This window comes from Saccoglossus kowalevskii, chromosome 9, assembly GCF_978046115.1.
Source record: "Saccoglossus kowalevskii chromosome 9, keSacKowa6.1, whole genome shotgun sequence".
NCBI classification, from domain to species: Eukaryota; Metazoa; Hemichordata; class Enteropneusta; family Harrimaniidae; genus Saccoglossus; species Saccoglossus kowalevskii.
In genome coordinates, this window is record NC_140649.1 from 3,477,600 (window position 1) to 3,497,266 (window position 19,667).

At 37.1% G+C, this 19,667-nt stretch overlaps 1 protein-coding gene and 1 long non-coding RNA gene across 2 annotated transcripts in view; one reads left to right on the forward strand and one right to left on the reverse strand.

Annotated features, from left to right (window-relative positions):
- The window catches only part of LOC100366886 (protein O-linked-mannose beta-1,2-N-acetylglucosaminyltransferase 1-like), a 156,811-nt gene that overhangs the window by 117,494 nt on the left and 19,650 nt on the right, over positions 1-19,667 (reverse strand). The gene's annotated exons all lie outside the window — the stretch shown is intronic.
- On the forward strand, positions 18,342-19,143 carry LOC146738061 (uncharacterized). Its single transcript, XR_014930488.1, has 2 exons — positions 18,342-18,503; positions 18,831-19,143. It is a non-coding gene; the product is annotated as an uncharacterized LOC146738061 (long non-coding RNA).

A 19,667-nucleotide genomic window follows, 5' to 3' on the forward strand; every position in this document is an offset into this window, starting at 1 on the left:
AGGAGTTTTAAAAACATGATGTCATGTATTAATACAACTGCCAGGAATATGTATCTCCAGGGTTTATACCTCTGTAAGTAAACATGGAATATATTTCATCTAATTCTATTGGGCCTATTGTTCGAATGATAATGTATTATAAAAGACATAATAATGTGAGATATTCACAAACATACTGTAAACCTTTCAATATTTACTGTGAAGAATTTTCACGAATAGATGATTTAATGGGATTCGTGAATGACAAATGTAATTGACACTGATAAGTACCCCAGAGAATTATCATTGCTACAAAAGGATTTTCAGTGATTTGACACTTGCAAAATTGAAAAAGGTTTGCAGTAGTATGCATAAAAGCAGTACATACATGTACATGAAAATCTGATTTCTACCTGTACAATGTATTGCCTAAATGCATACTTTGCGGTATTCTTGGGATAATCATATTACTAGACATCTTTTTCCTAGTTTTGCTAGCAGTAATAATTTACTGAGATATACATACATGTACGACAATGTTGGGCTTTGGGCTTGTCGTAATTTATCTTTACTCGGTAAAATACAAGTTATTAGATCCTTAGCTATTTCCAAATTACTGTATACGTTTAACCTTATTTCCGTTCCTAAATCAGTATTAGTTAAACTCAACTCGATGTTTTATAATTTCCTCTGGAACGGTCCTGATAAGATCGCCAGAAACACTGTGATTGGTAATATGTTAAAGGGGGGTTTGGCTATGCCGGATTTATTGAGCATGTGTGTTGGAGCAAAAGCAAATTGGGTTAAAAAGTTTTTTGATAAAAATTACCATCCATGGAAACAAGTTTTTGATTGGTATCTTAATTCGGTAGGTGGAGCAAATTTGTTGTTCCAGTGTAATTTTAATAGGGAAATGTTACCGATAAACTTGCCACCCTTTTATGAGTCTGTTCTTCATGCATGGTCGTCAGTAAATTTACATAAACCCCCGGAAAATCGTCAAGAAATCGCAAGTGAGATTATTTGGAACAATCAAAATATTATTATTCAAGGAAAATCTATCTTTTATAGGGAATTGTATAACATAGGTATAGTTTATATTACGGATTTATATGATAAGAATGGTAAAATTCTGTCTTGGGATCTATTGGTTAATCGTTTGGAAGGCACGACAATTTTTTTAAAATGGTTTGGTCTTGTGGATGCAATTCCGAAAACTTGGCATATTAAACGTTCTTAAATGTATGTTGTTAGACCCACTCTCCCGGTAAGTGTTCCTAGTGATGGTAAAATTATAGTTATTAGCAAAATGTCTACGAGAATATTTTCCCAAATACTAGTTAAAAGGAAATTTTCCCCCCCGAAAAGCGAAATATACTACCAAAATTTGTTTCCTACTATAACTTTAGACTGGAAAAAATTGTATGCACTTCCGTACAAGGTTACAATAGAATCTAAGTCACGTGCATTTTATTGTAAAATTTTGAGAAATATTCTATATATTAATTTTATTTTATTTAAAATGTCCCCAGCTTATGCATCATCTCCCCTGTGTACTTTTTGTAAAAAAACAGATGAAACTTTACTACATTTATTTGTAGACTGCCAATATTCAAAGGAGCTTTGGGGTAAAGTATTTCATAACTGGGGCAAATTTTTAAATCTAAACAGTCTTCCAGATAAACATCAATTACTACTTGGGGATGGAAATTTTAGTACTATTACAAATCAGGTTATATTACTTGCTAAACGGGCTATATACACTGCTAGGTGTCAAGATACCTTACCCAGTTTCATAGTATTAAAACATTTAGTATTGAATATTTATAAAATTGAAAAATATATTGCAACTCGTAAAAATATTATGGAGCATCATGTTAATAAATGGAGTGATTTTCCAGTCGAATAGGTCAAATTTTATGTACTTTACCTTACTCTGATAATTTGTTGTATTTGTGATTGTGTTGTACTTTTTGTTCTGTTTCCTTTTCATGTATTGTTAATTGTATAATAATAATAATAATAATAAAAAAAAAAAAAAAAAAGAAAAAAAATACATACATGTACATGTACACTAAAGTTAAAAGGTATGCGTCAGTTGCATTCAGGGAATAAGCTATATTGGTGCAGTCACCTGATGTTAACAAAGGAACATAGTCAAATACATGTATGATGAAATAATCTGGAACATATTAAAAGTTGGTCGTATTTTACCTCAAACAATGGATATTTCAAAGCGGTAAAAATACATTTTGGATTGAATGCAAATACGACTTAGTTTTTTCAGTCTGAAGAGATGAGAAAATCAACAAATAACTTTTATTGTTCATGATATTTTGCTAGTATATAAAGCATAATTTGAATAACCAATTAGTATTGTGATTTTCAGGAGGTGTCTAAATTACATGTGTCAAAAACATGAAAATGATTTGCTGTAATTTTTCTGGTTAAACATTGACCAGGAATTGGAGGAATGTCCTGAATGGCGCAACTAATAAATGTAATTTGAAAGTATTATGTGTATATTGGTTTTCTCATGTATTTTGTTATACATAAATTAAATGTATATAAAATAAAATTCAGTCCCTCACCCCCTTTGCTATTATCAACGATTTTTCACCGCCACTGTGATTTACATCGTCAATTTACAAGCATCTCTAATAAAGAATCTATCTAACTACATGTACTGGACTGAATTAATGATATTATCAAAAAATCATTGAATTGTTCGTATTTGGCATCGACATATTTTCGCTCGGAAACGCAAGGGTGAGAAGACTTTTCAAGGACGCAAGTTGTTTGGATCAGACTGTTTCTTTTGTTTTTAGTTTGTTGTGAGTCTAGAAACATAAGTTTTTTAGTGAATATAAAATGTGTTCTGTTTCATTGCAGGATTTTGATATGCCAATGGGGCAATTTTAACAATTTCTTACTGGAGCGTCTGTATAAATAGCCCTCTAATCTTCAAAAATTTACAATGGTACATGTACTAGCCCAGAATAGACTTCCTGCTCACCGTGTCTTTTATTGTAGCAATGTTTATATCAATGTACGAATTTACACACACGTGTGATTTTGACTACATTCACTTGAGTGTCTTAGATGGAAATACATGTACAATGTACCAGTTACATCACTCAGAAAGATTAATGATTCGATTGCTGACCGGGATTTAGTGTTCATTTCTATGCATTATATCTACACTTGTGATTCTCAATTTCCACACGGTTACACAGATAAAAAAAAACGCATGATTAAGACAAGGAAAAATAATACTTATTTTCAAGGCTATATACTAAACTCTCTTATTTTTTTGGGTACTTTTTGAGTGAACATGTATACATTAGAATATGTATACCCATTAAAATTAACAAAACTTCAAATGTAATCATAGTACAAGGTGTAACAAAAATTTTTGATTTTGGATGTGTTGAAAAAATAGCCGAAATGCTGTGACATTGGTGGTGAGAATTGCCAAGCCAGCTTATGAAAAATAGTGATTGACCGCAAAAGACACGCACAACAAAGTGTCTTGTAATTTAATAAAATATTCAAAAGATCCAACTTTTATGAACGTGCAATTTTTTTATGAATAACATGAACAGAGGGTAATTGGCTGAGAGGCGGCAATCTCAGTAACAAAAGATACCGTGTTACACTGTATGAACATGAACATTCAGTCAATAAAAACCTGACAGCATACTACTTTGTCATAACATTTATGACAATAATCATTTTAAAATACTCAATTAGTTTTTCCAAGACAAATCTTTCTGATTGACAGAAAGCTGACCCGAACAAGATTGTCAGATTTTATTATACATGTACATGTATGTGAATTGTTGACATATCATAAATCTAATTTTGATATGCGCAGTTTACATGCACTACTAATACACATGTACAAAGAAATGATAAATATATAGAAACCTGTTTATACCATATACTGATATCTGGAACTTTTGTGGAATTCCATTCGCTGTACATCACACTTCATTAGTGCCTAGAATCTACATGTATGCAGAGTTCCACTCACTAATACCTAGAACCTACATGTATGCAGAGTTCCACTCACTAATGCTTAGAATCTACATGTATGCAGAGTTCCACTCACTACCGCATAGAACCTACATGTACATGTATGCAGAGTTACATTCACTAATGCCTAGAATCTACATTTATGCAGAGTTCCACTCACTAATGCCTAGAACCTACATATATGCAGCGTTCCACTCACTAATGCCTAGAATCTACATGTATGCAGAGTTCCACTCACTAATGCCTAGAATCTACATGTATGCAGAGTCCCACTCACCAACGCCTAGAACCTACATGTATGCAGTGTTCCACCCACTACTGCCTAGAACCTACATGTATGCAGAGTTCCACTCACTAATGCCTAGAACCAACATGTATGCAGAGTTCCACTCACTAATGCCTAGAATCTACATGTACAAAAATGTATGCAGTGTTCCACTCACTAATGCCTAGAACCTACATAAATGCAGAGTTCCACTTACTCATGCCTAGAATCTACATAAATACAGAGTTCCACTCACTAATGCCTAGAACCTACAAGTATGCAAAGTTCCACTCACTAATGCCTAGAACCTACATGTATGCAAAGTTCCACTCACTTATTAAGCCTAGAACCTACATGAATGCAGAGTTCCACTCACTAATGCCGAGAACCTACATGTATGCAGAGTTCCACTCACTAACGCCTAGAACCTACATGTATGCAGAGTTCCACTCACTAATGCCTAGAATCTACATTTATGCAGAGTTCCACTCACAAATGCCTAGAATCTACATGTATGCAGAGTTCCACTCACTAATGCCTAGAATCTACATGTATGTAGAGTTACATTCACTAATGCCTAGAATCTACATGTATGCAGAGTTCCACTCACTAATGCCCAGAATTTACATGTATGTAGAGTTACATTCACTAATGCCTAGAACTTACATGTATGTAGAGTTACATTCACTAATACCTAGAACTTACATGTATGCAGAGTTCCACTCACTAATACCTAGAACCTACATGTATGCAGAGTTCCACTCACTAATGTCTAGAATCTCCATGTCTGCAGAGTTCCACTCACTAATGCCTATAATCTACATGTATGCAAAGTTCCACCCACTAACGCCTGGAACATACATGTATGTAGAGTTACATTCACTAATGCCTAGAATCTACATTTATGCAGAGTTCCACTCACTAACGCCTAGAATCTACATGTATGCAGAGTTCCACTCACTAATGCCTAGAATCTACATGTATGCAGAGTTCCACTCACTAATGCCTAGAACCTACATGAATGCAGAGTTCCACTTACTAATGCCTATAATCTACATGTATGCAGAGTTCCACTCACTAATGCCTATAATCTACATGTATGCAGAGTTCCACTCACTAATGCCTAGAACCTACATAAATGCAGAGTTCCACTGACTAATGCCTAGAATCTACATAAATACAGAGCTCCACTCACTAATGCCTAGAACCTACACGTATGCAAAGTTCCACTCACTAACGCCTGCAACCTACATGTATGTAGTTACATTCACTAATGCCTAGAATCTACATGTATGCAGAGTTCCACTCACTAATGCCTAGAATCTACATGTATGCAGAGTTCCACTCACTAATGCCTAGAATCTACATGTATGCAGAGTTTCACTCAGTAATGCCCAGAATCTACATGTATGTAGAGTTACATTCACTAATGCCTAGAACTTACATGTATGCAGAGTTCCACTCACTAATGCCTAGAATCTACATGTATGCAGAGTTCCACTCACTAATACCTAGAACATACATGTATGCAGAGTTCCACTCACTAATGCCTAGAATCTACATGTATGCAGAGTTCCACTCACTAATGCCAAGAACCTACATGTATGCAGAGTTCCACTCACAAATGCCTAGAATCTACATGTATGCTGAGTTCCACTCACTACTATCTAGAACCTACATACATGCAGAGTTCCACTCACTAATACCTAGAACCTACATGTATGCAGAGTCCCACTCACTAATGCATAGAACCTACATAAATACAGAGTTCCACTCACTAATGCCTATAATCTACATGTATGCAGAGTTCCACTCACTAATGCCTAGAACCTACATAAATGCAGAATTCCACTCACTAATGCCTAGAATCTACATAAATACAGAGCTCCACTCACTAATGCCTAGAACCTACATGTATGCAGAGTTCCACTCACTAATGTCTAGAATCTACATGTATGCAGAGTTCCACTCACTAATGCCTAGAACCTACATGTATGCAGTGTTCCACCCACTACTGCCTAGAACCTACATGTATGCAGAGTTCCACTCACTAATGCCTAGAACCTACATGTATGCAGAGTTCCACTCACTAATGCCTAGAATCTACATGTACAAAAATGTATGCAGTGTTCCACTCACTAATGCCTAGAACCTACATAAATGCAGAGTTCCACTTACTCATGCCTAGAATCTACATAAATACAGAGTTCCACTCACTAATGCCTAGAACCTACATGTATGCAAAGTTCCACTCACTAATGCCTAGAACCTACATGTATGCAAAGTTCCACTCACTTATTAAGCCTAGAACCTACATGAATGCAGAGTTCCACTCACTAATGCCGAGAACCTACATGTATGCAGAGTTCCACTCACTAACGCCTAGAACCTACATGTATGCAGAGTTCCACTCACTAATGCCTAGAATCTACATTTATGCAGAGTTCCACTCACAAATGCCTAGAATCTACATGTATGCAGAGTTCCACTCACTAATGCCTAGAATCTACATGTATGTAGAGTTACATTCACTAATGCCTAGAATCTACATGTATGCAGAGTTCCACTCACTAATGCCCAGAATTTACATGTATGTAGAGTTACATTCACTAATGCCTAGAACTTACATGTATGTAGAGTTACATTCACTAATGCCTAGAACTTACATGTATGCAGAGTTCCACTCACTAATACCTAGAACCTACATGTATGCAGAGTTCCACTCACTAATGCCTAGAATCTCCATGTCTGCAGAGTTCCACTCACTAATGCCTATAATCTACATGTATGCAAAGTTCCACCCACTAACGCCTGGAACATACATGTATGTAGAGTTACATTCACTAATGCCTAGAATCTACATTTATGCAGAGTTCCACTCACTAACGCCTAGAATCTACATGTATGCAGAGTTCCACTCACTAATGCCTAGAATCTACATGTATGCAGAGTTCCACTCACTAATGCCTAGAACCTACATGAATGCAGAGTTCCACTTACTAATGCCTATAATCTACATGTATGCAGAGTTCCACTCACTAATGCCTATAATCTACATGTATGCAGAGTTCCACTCACTAATGCCTAGAACCTACATAAATGCAGAGTTCCACTGACTAATGCCTAGAATCTACATAAATACAGAGCTCCACTCACTAATGCCTAGAACCTACACGTATGCAAAGTTCCACTCACTAACGCCTGCAACCTACATGTATGTAGTTACATTCACTAATGCCTAGAATCTACATGTATGCAGAGTTCCACTCACTAATGCCTAGAATCTACATGTATGCAGAGTTCCACTCACTAATGCCTAGAATCTACATGTATGCAGAGTTTCACTCAGTAATGCCCAGAATCTACATGTATGTAGAGTTACATTCACTAATGCCTAGAACTTACATGTATGCAGAGTTCCACTCACTAATGCCTAGAATCTACATGTATGCAGAGTTCCACTCACTAATACCTAGAACATACATGTATGCAGAGTTCCACTCACTAATGCCTAGAATCTACATGTATGCAGAGTTCCACTCACTAATGCCAAGAACCTACATGTATGCAGAGTTCCACTCACAAATGCCTAGAATCTACATGTATGCTGAGTTCCACTCACTACTATCTAGAACCTACATACATGCAGAGTTCCACTCACTAATACCTAGAACCTACATGTATGCAGAGTCCCACTCACTAATGCATAGAACCTACATAAATACAGAGTTCCACTCACTAATGCCTATAATCTACATGTATGCAGAGTTCCACTCACTAATGCCTAGAACCTACATAAATGCAGAATTCCACTCACTAATGCCTAGAATCTACATAAATACAGAGCTCCACTCACTAATGCCTAGAACCTACATGTATGCAGAGTTCCACTCACTAATGTCTAGAATCTACATGTATGCAGAGTTCCACTCACTAATGCCTAGAACCTACATGCATGCACAGTTCCACTTACTAATGCCTAGAACCTACATAAATGCAGAGTTCCACTCACTAATGCCTATAATCCACATGTATGCAGAGTTCCACTCACTAACGCCTATAACTTACATGTATGCAGAGTTCCACTCACTAATGCCTATAACCTACATGTATGCAGAGTTCCACTCACTAACGCCTAGAACCTACATGTATGCAGAGTTCCACTCACTAACGCCTAGAACCTACATGTATGCAGAGTTCCACTCACTAATGCCTAGAACCTACATGTATGCAGAGTTCCACTCACGAATGCCTAGGACCTACATAAATGCAGAGTTCCACTCACTAATGCCTAGAATCTACATGTATGCAGAGTTCCACTCACTAACGCCTATAACTTACATGTATGCAGAGTTCCACTCACTAATGCCTATAACCTACATGTATGCAGAGTTCCACTCACTAATGCCTAGAACCTACATGTATGCAGAGTTCCACTCACTAATGCCTAGAATCTACATGTATGCAGAGTTCCACTCACTAACGTCTGGAACCTACATGTATATAGTTACATTCACTAATGCCTAGAATCTACATGTATGCAGAGTTCCACTCACTAATGCCTAGAATCTACATGTATGCAGAGTTCCACTCACTAATGCCTAGAATCTACATGTATGCAGAGTTTCACTCAGTAATGCCCAGAATCTACATGTATGTAGAGTTACATTCACTAATGCCTAGAACTTACATGTATGCAGAGTTCCACTCACTAATGCCTAGAATCTACATGTATGCAGAGTTCCACTCACTAATACCTAGAACCTACATGTATGCAGAGTTCCACTCACTAATGCCTAGAATCTACATGTATGCAGAGTTCCACTCACTAATGCCAAGAACCTACATGTATGCAGAGTTCCACTCACCAATGCCTAGAATCTACATGTATGCAGAGTTCCACTCACTACTACCTAGAACCTACATATATGCAGAGTTCCACTCACTAATACCTAGAACCTACATGTATGCAGAGTCCCACTCACTAATGCCTAGAACCTACATGTATGCAAAGTTCCACGCACTTATTAAGCCTAGAACCTACATGAATGCAGAGTTCCACTCACTAATGCCGAGAACCTACATGTATGCAGAGTTCCACTCACTAACGCCTATAACTTACATGTATGCAGAGTTCCACTCACTAATACCTAGAACCTACATGTATGCAGAGTCCCACTCACTAATGCCTAGAACCTACATGTATGCAAAGTTCCACGCACTTATTAAGCCTAGAACCTACATGAATGCAGAGTTCCACTCACTAATGCCGAGAACCTACATGTATGCAGAGTTCCACTCACTAACGCCTAGAACCTACATGTATGCAGAGTTCCACTCACTAATGCCTAGAATCTACATGTATGCAGAGTTCCACTCACTAATGCCTAGAACCTACATGTATGCAGAGTTCCACTCACTAATGCCTAGAATCTACATGTATGCAGAGTTCCACTCACTAACGTCTGGAACCTACATGTATATAGTTACATTCACTAATGCCTAGAATCTACATGTATGCAGAGTTCCACTCACTAATGCCTAGAATCTACATGTATGCAGAGTTCCACTCACTAATGCCTAGAATCTACATGTATGCAGAGTTTCACTCAGTAATGCCCAGAATCTACATGTATGTAGAGTTACATTCACTAATGCCTAGAACTTACATGTATGCAGAGTTCCACTCACTAATGCCTAGAATCTACATGTATGCAGAGTTCCACTCACTAATACCTAGAACCTACATGTATGCAGAGTTCCACTCACTAATGCCTAGAATCTACATGTATGCAGAGTTCCACTCACTAATGCCAAGAACCTACATGTATGCAGAGTTCCACTCACCAATGCCTAGAATCTACATGTATGCAGAGTTCCACTCACTACTACCTAGAACCTACATATATGCAGAGTTCCACTCACTAATACCTAGAACCTACATGTATGCAGAGTCCCACTCACTAATGCCTAGAACCTACATGTATGCAAAGTTCCACGCACTTATTAAGCCTAGAACCTACATGAATGCAGAGTTCCACTCACTAATGCCGAGAACCTACATGTATGCAGAGTTCCACTCACTAACGCCTATAACTTACATGTATGCAGAGTTCCACTCACTAATACCTAGAACCTACATGTATGCAGAGTCCCACTCACTAATGCCTAGAACCTACATGTATGCAAAGTTCCACGCACTTATTAAGCCTAGAACCTACATGAATGCAGAGTTCCACTCACTAATGCCGAGAACCTATATGTATGCAGAGTTCCACTCACTAACGCCTAGAACCTACATGTATGCAGAGTTCCACTCACTAATGCCTAGAATCTACATGTATGCAGAGTTCCACTCACAAATGCCTAGAATCTACATGTATGCAGAGTTCCACTCACTAATGCCTAGAATCTACATGTATGCAGAGTTCCACTCACTAACGTCTGGAACCTACATGCATGTAGTTACATTCACTAATGCCTAGAATCTACATGTATGCAGAGTTCCACTCACTAATGCCTAGAATCTACATGTATGCAGAGTTCCACTCACTAACACTCACTAACGCCTAGAACCTACATGTATGCAGAGTTCCACTCACTAATACCTAGAACCTACATGTATGCAGAGTTCCACTCACTAATGCCTAGAATCTACATGTATGCAGAGTTCCACTCACCAATGCCTAGAACCTACATGTATGCAGAGTTCCACTTACTAATGCCTAGAATCTACATGTATGCAGAGTTCCACTCACTAATGCCTAGAATCTACATGTATGTAGAGTTACATTCACTAATGCCTAGAATCCACATGTATGCAGAGTTCCACTCACTAATACATAGAACCTACATGTATGCAGAGTTCCACTCACTGATGCCTAGAATCTACATGTATGCAGAGTTCCACTCACTAATGCCTAGAACATACATGTATGCAGAGTTCCACTTACTAATGCCTAGAATCTACATGTATGCAGAGTTCCACTCACTAATACCTAGAATCTACATGTATGTAGAGTTACATTCACTAATGCCTAGAATCCACATGTATGCAGAGTTCCACTCACTAATACCTAGAACCTACATGTATGCAGAGTTCCACTCACTAATGCCTAGAACCTACATGTATGCAGAGTTCCACTCACTATGCCTAGAACCTACATGAATGCAGAGTTCCACTTACTAATGCCTATAATCTACATGTATGCAGAGTTCCACTCACTAATGCCTAGAACCTACATAAATGCAGAGTTCCACTGACTAATGCCTAGAATCTACATAAATACAGAGTTCCACTCACTAATGCATAGAACCTACATGTATGCAGAGTTCCACTCACAAATGCCTAGAATCTACATTTATGCAGAGTTCCACTCACTAATGCCTAGAACCTACATGTATGCAGAGTTCCACTTACTAATGCCTAGAATCTACATGTATGCAGAGTTCCACTCACTAATGCCTAGAATCTACATGTATGTAGAGTTACATTCACTAATGCCTAGAATCCACATGTATGCAGAGTTCCACTCACTAATACCTACAGTAGAACCTACATGTATGCAGAGTTCCACTCACTAATGCCTAGAACCTACATGTATGCAGAGTTCCACTCACTATGCCTAGAACCTACGTGAATGCAGAGTTCCACTTACTAATGCCTATAATCTACATGTATGCAGAGTTCCACTCACTAATGCCTAGAACCTACATAAATGCAGAGTTCCACTGACTAATGCCTAGAATCTACATAAATACAGAGTTCCACTCACTAATGCCTAGAATCTACATAAATACAGAGCTCCACTCACTAATGCCTAGAACCTACATGTATGCAGAGTTCCACTCACTAATGTCTAGAATCTACATGTATGCAGAGTTCCACTCACTAATGCCTAGAACCTACATGTATGCAGAGTTCCACTCACAAATGCCTAGAATCTACATTTATGCAGAGTTCCACTCACTAATGCCTAGAACCTACATGTATGCAGAGTTCCACTCACTAATGCCTAGAATCTACATTTATGCAGAGTTCCACTCACTAACGCCTAGAACCTACATAAATGCTGAGTTACACTCACTAATGCCTAGAATCTACATAAATTCTGAGTTACTCACTGATGCCTATAACCTACATGTATGCAGAGTTCCACTCACTAACGCCTCGGATCTACATGTATGCAGAGTTCCACTAACTAATGCCTAGAATCTACATAAATGCAGATTTCCACTAATGCAGCTGATGGTCGCTTTCCTAGGTTTCCTAATGTCAGTCAAAGCCCTGTCTACAAAGATGGCCGCTTTCCTAGGTTTCCTAATGTCAGTCAAAGCCCTGTCTACAAAGATGGCCGCTTTCCTAGGTTACTTGATGTCAGTCAAAGCCCTGTCTACAAAGATGGTCGCTTTACCAGGTTACCTAATGTTAGTCAAAGCCCAGTCTACAAAGATGGCCGCTTTCCTAGGTTACCTAATGTCAGTGAAAGCCCTGTCTACAAAGATGGTCGCTTTCCTAGGTTACCTGATGTCAGTCAAAGCCCTGTCTACAAAGATGGTCGCTTCCTAGGTGACCTAATGTCAGTGAAAGCCCTGTCTACAAAGATGGCCGCTTTCCTAGGTTACCTGATGTCAGTAAAAGCCCTGTCTACAAAGATGGCCACTTTCCTAGGTTACCTAATGTCAGTCAAAGCCCTGTCTACAAAGATGGCCGCTTTCCTAGGTTACCTGATGTCAGTGAAAGCCCTGTCTACAAAGATGGCCACTTTCCTAGGTTACCTAATGTCAGTCAAAGCCCTGTCTACAAAGATGGCCACTTTCCTAGGTTACCTAATGTCAGTCAAAGCCCTGTCTACAAAGATGGCTGCTTTCCTAGGTTACCTGATGTCAGTGAAAGCCCTGTCTACAAGGATGGCCACTTTCCTAGGTTCCCTAATGTCAGTCAAAGCCCTGTCTACAAAGATGGCCGCTTTCCTAGGTTACCTGATGTCAGTCAAAGCTCTGTCTACAAGGATGGCCACTTTCCTAGGTTACCTAATGTTAGTCAAAGCCCTGTCTACAAAGATGACTGCTTTCCTTGGTTACCTGATGTCAGTGAAAGCCCTGTCTACAAAGATGACCGCTTTCCTTGGTTACCTGATGTCAGTGAAAGCCTCGTCTATAAAGTTGGCAACTTTCCTCGGTTACCTAATGTCAGTCAAAGCCCTGTGTACAAAGATGGCTGCTTTCCTAGGATACCTAATGTCAGTCAAAGCCCTGTCTACAAAGATGGCCGCTTTCCTAGGTTACGTAATATCAGTCAGAGCCCTGTCTACAAAGATGGCCGCTTTCCTAGGTTACCTAATGTCAGTCAAAACCCTGTCTACAAAGATGGCTGCTTTCCTAGAATACCTAATGTCAGTCAAAGCCCTGTCAACAAAGATGGCCGCTTTCCTCTGTTACCAGATGTCAGTCAAAGCCCTATCAACAAAGATGACCGCATTCCTTGGTTACCTGATGTCAGTGAATATCATCTATACACATACTTGTTCATAAATAAACATCAATCTTACTTTGATTTTGTTATACACACAATGTACGTACAATCAATTCAAATATTTTGAAGATCTCATTTATTCAAACAGACTGACTGTTCTGAAATCAGAATTATTAAAAAGTTTGTTACAGTATCCTACAAACTGATGTGGATTATTTCCCAACAAACAACATGTAGGATTACATTGGGTAAAATGTTAAGTGTATTTATTTCTATCAATACAAATTTTTTAACATGGTTTATAAAAATTATAATTTTTTTTCAAAAACTAGTCAATGCAGTCCTTAAAATTACAATTTCATAATTTCAAATTCTAGATGAACATTTGGATGAGTCTTATTGTTATACTGAGATTGAACAGTTTTATTAATTCTACCAACTTCCTACATGTACATGTACCATGCATCTTTGTCCCTTATCATTGTTAACTTTCAAGTCTAAAATCAAAGAAAGCTTAGAAAGAACTCCCGTGTGCTGAGAGTATTGGAGACACATTCAAAATTAATTCAAAATTACTTGAACTTGAGATGTTGATGGAAACGCAGAAAACTAATTATGCAAATTAGGTAACTAATATGAACAGATTTAAGTGTAAAACTAATAAGGTCTGCACAATGTAAAGTTTCATTGAAATGTGATTAGAACCAAAATAATATTAATTATTATGCTAATTAGAGAATTAATATGAACAGATTTTAACCCAAAATTAATCAGGCTGTCTATTGTCCTAGAGCACTTATGTACCAAGTTTTATTCAAATGTGATGATCAATACTTGAGATATCAGTATTAATTAATTATATTAATTAGGTGATTAAGAAGCATAAATATTTACCAAAAACTAATATGGTGTATAGTCCTAGGTTCATTGAAATGTGATGGGTACTCTTTAAAAGTTTCATTGAAATCCAATGAGTGGCTTTTAGACATCAGTGCAACAGCCATAGAACAGCAAATCAAAGAAAGCTTAGAAAGAACTCCCATGTGCTGAGAGTATTGGAGACACATTAAATATAATTCGAAATTACTTAGCTGAAAACTAATTATGCAAATCAGAAAATTAATATGACCAGATTTGAGTGTAAAACTAATGAGTTCTGCGCAATGTAACAGAAAATCTATGTCTCCAAGTTTAATTGAAATGTGATTAGAACCAAAAAATTATGAATTATTATGCTTATTAGGGAATTAATATGAACAGATTTTTACCCAAAACTAATTAGGTTTGTACATTGTCCTAGAGCATCTTTATACTAAGTTTCATTGAAATGGAATAATTAGTACCGTGAAAACTCCAAAACTTCTACCCCTCTAAAAATTCGACCGCCTATTTATTTGCCGGTTTCTGTGTTTTATTTACCTACAAATTTTCGACTCCACTAAAAATTGCCGACTCATTCTTATTCGAAAATTGCGACCAGTTTTAGTTTTCCCCCAAACGAAAAAAAAAACGATGTGAGCGTTCAAACGGGACCTTCCTCGAAGGCATGAATCCGGGTTTCTGATTGACTGAGAGATTTTTATTTTATTGGTAACGAAAATATATTCTAAATAAACGAAGTTTCAAATAAAAACGAACACAAAAATCTCGGCATGCTGCGTTTCTGAATTGTTGATTATTACTGTACTCAGTAGTGATTATAATAATGTACACAAAATAAATTTGTTGAATGGTTATGAAATACAAATAAAAGTCAACTTAGTTTCATCGTAAGCGAATGATTCCGGTCTCGTATAAACGTTTGATGCTGTAGGATATCCGCCATGTTCTCTTAGGTCAAATAGGTCAAATCGCTAATTAACCAATCAAAAAGCTGGATGATGCCAACGTGTTCAAATTACCATAGCTTATTTAAATATGTTAATGTTATTGAACGCAATGCGGAAGAAATTGGTGTTGTAGTACGATATTTTGGCTTGGATTTTGATGCGAAAACGGCATGATTTTTTTTAAATAAAAAAATTAGTTGTTTTTAAAAAATAAACTGGTCATCTGAAGAATAATTTAACATTGTTCACAGTGATAACAGCTCATTCTCGAAAGGAAGCTTACCCGCTCACGCTAGTCACGATAAAAATCATACACGTGTACTCTTGAATAGACAAACGTCAATGACTACGGTAAAACTTAGACTCTATTTTAGCCGGCAGGATTGATTGAAATGTCCGAAAAATGACGCCAAAATACACCTTAAAAGTCCCATTTTATTTTCTTAAATCCCATTTTATTTTTTAATCCAAGGGCGAATTTACGGCAGAATTTGGTCCCTCAAATAAGGGACACGTGAGCTTTGATTCTAACCGGATACATTGCACTGGGTCGGGGAGATAGTTTGCTAAACTTCCATGCATCTTTTGTCCAATGGGTACCTGTACTTCGAACATTCGCAAGTTTTTCTAGGTAGTGCGAGACAGCTTTGTCTTTTGACCTATTAGTTTTGTGCTGACCTCTTCTCCGCGTCTTGATGTTTTGTTTTGCTTGTCATAATACTCACTGATTGATGACTTTGTTTAGATTTTGAGTTACAACTCGGCCACGACCTTTGCTTTTACCGTGAAACATGAGGAAGTTTACGTCAATTGACGGACATTGCATTTTTTAAAAACTAATGAAGCACACTGTCTATCATCCCCATTTTTTCATTTGCTGATTTCTATTCTGAAAAATTCGACCGTCCGAAAATGCACCTTAATTTTGACTATAAAAACACGTCACATATCGAACACCAATTATTTAAAACCGGTCGAAATTTTGGAGTTTTTACGGTACTTTAGATATCAGTGTGAAAGCTTAAAATTGGTTAATTATGCAAATTAGGTAATTAATATGTACTGATATTACCTTAAAAACTATCAGGTCTGTGCAGTGTCGTATGACATCTATGTACCAAGTTTCATTGAAATGTGATGATTAGTACTTGAGATATCAGTGGAAAAACCGAAAATTGACTAATCATTATGCAAATTAGGTAATTAGTATCCACGGATTATTACCAAAAACTAATCAAAACCTAGCATTAGTTCAGAGCATCTATGTACCAAGTTTCATCAAAATCCAATGAGTGGTTGTTTAGATATCAGTGGAACAGTCATGGAACCACTAAAAAATAGCTAATTATCATGCAAATTAGGTAATTAATATGCACGGATTTTTACCAAAAATTAATCAAATCTGCGCATATGTTCAGAGCATCTATGTACCAAGTTTCATCAAAATCCAATGAGTGGTTCTTTAGATATCAGTGGAACAGTCATAGAACAGCTAAAAATTAGCTAATTATCATGCAAATTAGGTAATTAACGAGCATGGATTTTTACCAAAACCTAATCAAATCTGCGCATTGGCCCAGAGCATCTATGCACCAAGTTTCATCAAAAACCGATGTATGGTTCTTGAGATAGCAGTGGAACAGTCGGACACACATACACACACACACACATACACACATACACACATACACACACACATACAGACACACTAACTGCAAAGACTCCCATTTTGTGCTTCGCACATGGGAGTCAAAAATTAACTAATTATGCAAATTAGGTAATTAATAGGCACAATTATTTATCCCAAAATTAATCAGGTCTCTGCAGTCCTAGAATATCTATGTAACAAGTTTCAATGAAATGTGATGATTAGTACTTGCGATATCAGGTGAAAAGCTGAAAATTAACTAATTATGCTAATAAGGTGATTAATATGCACAAATATTTATCCAAAAACTAATTAGGTCTCTGCACAGTCCTCAAGTAACTATGTACCAAGTTTCACTGAAACATGATCATTACTACTTGAAATATCAAAAGCTGAAAATTAATTAATTATGCAAATTAATTAATATGTACTGATATTACCCTAAAAACTATCAGGTCTGTGCAGTGTCATATGACATCTATGTCCCAAGTTTTATTGACATGTTATGATTAGTACTTGAGATATCAGTGGAAAAGCCAAAAATTGATTAATCATTATGTAAATTAGGTAATTAATAATATTAACAGATTTTTACCCAAAAATAATCAAATCTGCACATTAGTTCAGAGCATCCATGTGCCAAGTTTCATTGAAATCCAATGAGTGGTTCTTCAAAAATCAGTGAAACAGTCATAGAACAGCTTAAAATCAGCTAATTCAGTGTTCTCCCCAAAGCGTTTTAGCGTAGCGGGGCCGCTACTCCATTATTTATGCTACTCTGAGAGATTGCCCGCTACTCTGTGGCATTTCCTGTTACTCTTTCTTTTAGCTTGTTAATACACGTGCGAATCTGTTAGTCAGCGTCATCAGCGTCCGGTACTGTGAGCCAAATCAGGTGTGAATGGAAACATGTCAGTGATTACGCAAAGACAATGGACTAATACAGCTTCGTACTTCGACAATAAACACTTTCGCCCTATTTAATTGGGGTAATAGCGAGTATTTTCTCAGTAGCATATTTGGCTGGAAGAAGCAACGATGTCAAACAGCAGAAATATTACGTTGTGGTTCCGCGTAGAACGCCCTGCTGGGCCCCTGGTTGCGAGTGATAAACCCACCAGCAACGCGGTCACCGGTACCCCTGTCGGCAGTGGTACTAAACGTGTCCAAGATGATGTTACAACGAAAAGTGCAAAAAAATAAACTCTAGATTTGATGCACAATGGACAACAAAATATACGTGGCTGAGAGAAACATCCGATGGCAAAGGTAAAAAAGTATTTATTTGTAGCGTTTTACTTGGAAGCGAGTTTTGACCTAGTTTAGTAAATTTTTGTATGGCTTCATTTTTTGCCGATCGTCGAAACATTTTTTTGGAAACGACCTTCTTTCTGGAAGTTCAAAAATTGTTGGCTACGATTTATCAAAGTAACTAATACTAGTATTGTGTTTTGAAATAGTTGGGTAAAGTTTAACGTGGCAATTTTTAAGTTTAGCGACTTTTCAAAATGGCGGCAATTTGTTTATTTTCGTGTTGATCGTGACGATATTTTTTTAAATACAAGTATTGATTCGCTCCTATTTCTTATCTTTTAGGAATGCTGTGACACATATGTGGAAAATTCAACTTAAAAACATCCAGAAATAGTTCTTTGGTATGGAATTCTATGCCATGTATAACTATTACGAAATATGCTATCGATAAACACACACACTCGGAGATGCACAAGAAGGCCATGTCATTTAATAGAAGTGGGAAGCAAAGAAAATCACGGCGTTCTCAAAAGCTGCAGATCACTGGGCTTCCATGAAAGTCCGAAGAATCAACATTACATAGAAATCACACAGCAGCAGATTCATTTAATCTTCTACATAAATTTGTTAAAAAATAAAGACACATTTTCATCCATGCAAGCCTGTCATTATTGTTTTCTTTATCTTCAGACAAATGCTAATGATATGTAAATTATATGCAAATTAGCCGCCACTCTGATACATTTTTCTGGGGAGAACACTGTAATTATCATGCAAATTAGGTAATTAATATTCATAGATTTTTACCCAAAACTAATCAAATCTGCGTATTCGTTCAGAGCATCCATGTGCCAAGTTTCATCAAAATCCAATGAGTGGTTCTTCAGATATCAGTGAAACAGTCATGGAACAGCTTGAAATCAGTTAATTATCATTTAAATTAGGTAATTAATATTCATAGATTTTTACCCAAAACTAATCAAATCTGCGCACTAGTTCAGAGCATCCATGTGCCAAGTTTCATCAAAATCCAATGAGTGGTTCTTCAGATATCAGTGGAACAGTCTTGGAACAGCTAAAAATCAGCTAATTATCATGCAAATTAGGTAATTAATATTCATAGATTTTTACCAAAACCTAATCAACTCTGCGCATCATCCCAGAGCATCTATGTACCAA